The sequence below is a fragment of the Phacochoerus africanus genome, chromosome 2 (genome assembly GCF_016906955.1).
Source record: "Phacochoerus africanus isolate WHEZ1 chromosome 2, ROS_Pafr_v1, whole genome shotgun sequence".
Lineage (NCBI taxonomy): Eukaryota > Metazoa > Chordata > Mammalia > Artiodactyla > Suidae > Phacochoerus > Phacochoerus africanus.
The window spans coordinates 64505778-64509189 of NC_062545.1; the positions used below are offsets into that span (position 1 = coordinate 64505778).

A 3412-nucleotide genomic window follows, 5' to 3' on the forward strand; every position below is an offset into this window, starting at 1 on the left:
CAGGCCAGGGAACAAACCTATGTCCCAGCACTCCTGATCGTGTTGTGCCACAGTGGGAACTCCTGGAATTTATTTAAAGTTGACTCTTTCTCTGATGGCAGCTTTTTCAGACATCTCAGTGAGAGTATTCCTGTCCCTTCTTCCTCCCCACTCCTTTTCTGCATGACATAGAGTCTCTCTGATGGAGTCTTATTGCCCTTTCAGAGCCCTTTCAAAATGGGCCCAGGAATGCTTTAGTTGATGTGGTTTACAGGGTACAACATTTCTCTCTCTCTCTCTCTCTCTTTTTTTTTTTTTTTGGCATACGGAGGTTCCTCCGCTAGGCTAGGGGTCGAATTGGAGCTACAGCTGCCGGCCTACACTATAGCCACAGCAATGCAGGATCTGGGCCACATCTATGACCTACACCACCCCTCATGGCAATGCCAGATCTTTAACCCAATGATCGAGGCCAGGGATTGAACAGACAACCTCGTGCTTCCTAGTCAGATTCCTTTCCGTTGCGCCACGATGGGAACTCCTCTTTTTCTAATTTTTTTTTTTTTATTTTTATCTTTTTGCTGGAATAGTCCCTTTCATTTATTTTTGCTTTTGGGGTGATTATTTCCTTTTATTGTCTTAATTTTTTTTCCCATTATAGTTGGTTTACAGGGTTCTGCCAATTTCTACTGTACAGCAAAGTGTACCAGTGATTACATATATATAATTATATATATATGTATTTATGTATATATATATATACACACACATTCTTTTTCTCACCTTATCCTCAATCATGTTCCATCATAAATGACTAGATACAGTTCCCTGTGCTACACTGTTTTCCACAGTGGCTGCAGCAAATTATATCCCAATCAGCAGTGTACAAGGGTTCCCTTTTCTCCATGTCCTTGCCAATGTTTGCTCTTTGTGTTCTTTTTGATGATAGCAATTCTGACAGGTGTGAGGTGATAACCTCATTCTGGCTTTGTGTTGCATTTACCTGATGATTAGTGATGTTGAGCGTCTTTTCACGTGCCTGTTGTCAATCTGCACATCCTCTTTGGGAAAATGTATATTCAGTTTTTCTGCCCATTTTTTAACTGTTTGGGTTTTTTTGTGTTGAGTTGTATGAGCTGTTTATATACGTTTATGTTAATCCCTTATTAGTCATATAATTTGTAAATGTTTTCTCCCATTCAGTAGGTTGTCTTTTCATTTTGTTGATGGTTTTCTTTGCTGTGCAAAAGCTTTTACTCTTTTTTATTTTTTCTTTTTATGGTCATACCTGCAGCATATGGAAGTTCCTGGGCTGGGGGTTGAACTGGAGCTGCAGCTGCTGGCCTACACCACAGCCACAGCAATACCGGATCCAAGCAATATCTGCAACCTGTGCTGCAGCTCTGCAGACTCTTAACCCATTGAGCAAGGCCAGGGATTGAACCCGCATCCTCATGGACGCTATGGGGGGTTCTTAACTCACTAAGCCGCAACCAGAACTCTACTTTTACATTTAATTAGTAACCGTTTGTTTATTTTTGGTTTCATTTCTTTTACTTTAGGAGATAGATCCAAAAAATATTGCTACAATTTATATCAAAGCATGTTCTGCCTATATTTTCCTCTAGGAGTTTTACAGTATCAGGCCTTACATTTAGATCTTTAATCCATTTTGAGTTTAATTTTATTTTTAAATCTTATGGCCACAACTGAGGCATGCAGAAGTTCCCAGGCCAGGGATTGAATCTGAACCACAGCTGTGGCCTACACTGCAGCTGTGGCAATGCCAGATCCTTTAACCCACTGTGCTGGACTGGGGATTGAACCACACCTCCACAGTGACCTGTGCCTCAGCAGTTGGACTCTTAACCCACTGCATATAGTGGGAACTCTGCTTTGAGTTTATTTATGTACATGGTGTTAGAGAATGTTCTAATTCTGTACTTTTACATGTAGCTGTCTAGTTTTCCTAGTAGTGCTTTTTGAAGACACTGCCTTTTCTCTCCTATGTATTCTTGCCTCCTTTTTCATAGATTAATTGACCATAAGTATATGGGTTTATTTCTGGGCTCTCTATCCTGTTCCATTGATCTATGTATCTGTTTTTGTGCCAGTACCATACTGTTTTGATGACTGTAGCTGTGTAGTAGAGTTCGAAGCCAGGGAGCATTATTCCTCTTCCTCTAGCTCTGTTATTTATTTATTTATTTATTTATTTATTTATTTATTTTGACAATCTCAAAATTTTGTTGTCTTCATAATAAAGGTATGAAGCTCACAACTGGATCACTTGGCCCTTTCTCTTTTTATCTTCTCCCATCTCAAAATGCTTGCATCTCTTAATTGCCACCATTTTCTTAGGTCTACAGTTGGGCTCAATGCATTCCAACCTCAGCACAATCTTCTTTGTAGTTTTAGCTTTTTTCTGGAAAAATCGGCTTAGCCTGCCCGCCATAGCCACTATGCTTCCTGTCATAATGCCACTTTCCCTGGGCATACAGTGAATCCTTGTCCTTCTTGTATTGTGTCACCTTGTGGGGTTGGTGCTTGCCACATTTCTTACAGAAAGTTCGGTGGGTTTTAGGAACATTCACCATGTTTGCAGGAGTGCTATTGACATGGAAATAAAGAGCTGTTCTTCTTTCTCAAGATTGTTTTGGCTAGTTGGGGTCTTTTGTGTTTCTAAACAAATTTTAAAATTATTTATTCTAGTTCAGTGAAAAATGCCACTTGTAGTTTGATAGGAATTGAATTGAATCTGTAGATTGCCTTGGGTAGTATGGTCATTTTAACATTTACAAAATTTTAAAATAGATAAATGATATATTCCTTTATAAGCAAGATTATGTTTTCTCCCACTGACCTCTTACCAGTGTAGAGAAGCCTTTGTATTAGTTTGGGGCTTGGTAGTTTTTTAAGGTCTCTAAATCTAAAGAACAAGATCATGAAACCAAGCAACACTAGGCAGAACTGAGTAATTATTACCTAGCAAACTAGACTCCTCCTGTATACTACTTTATATCATCTTAGCTCCACTTCTCCCTTCAGTCAGTGCTGTAGTGGTCAGGTCTACAAAGACTTTGACCAGACTTACATAGGTATAGCCTGACAATGCTTTGGCCTGGGCCACTCATTTATTTTTTGCCATCTTGTGTTTCTCCAACTGCCTTAGAGCTCCTGGGCTGTCATGTATGAACAACCAAGAGAATGGAGTGGAGGCAGAGGAGTTAATGACCATGGAGGCATTTATGGCTAATAGGGAATATACCAGGTAAATAAATGTTTCTTTCTTTCAATGCCAGGCGAGCAATTCTGAAATGCCTGGCCATAAAGCTTCTCATTACCTGTTACTGAACTGGGTAGTTATTGCCCATAGAGGTTTCTAACTAGATAACACATTTTTGTATTGACTTGCCCTCCTTCCCTACAGATT

The 3412-nt window shown here is 39.6% G+C and overlaps 1 pseudogene; it reads right to left on the reverse strand.

The window, feature by feature from the left end:
* Positions 1-2254: 2254 nt before the first annotated feature.
* Positions 2255-2576, reverse strand: LOC125120640 (60S ribosomal protein L36a-like; annotated as a pseudogene).
* Positions 2577-3412: the final 836 nt, after the last annotated feature.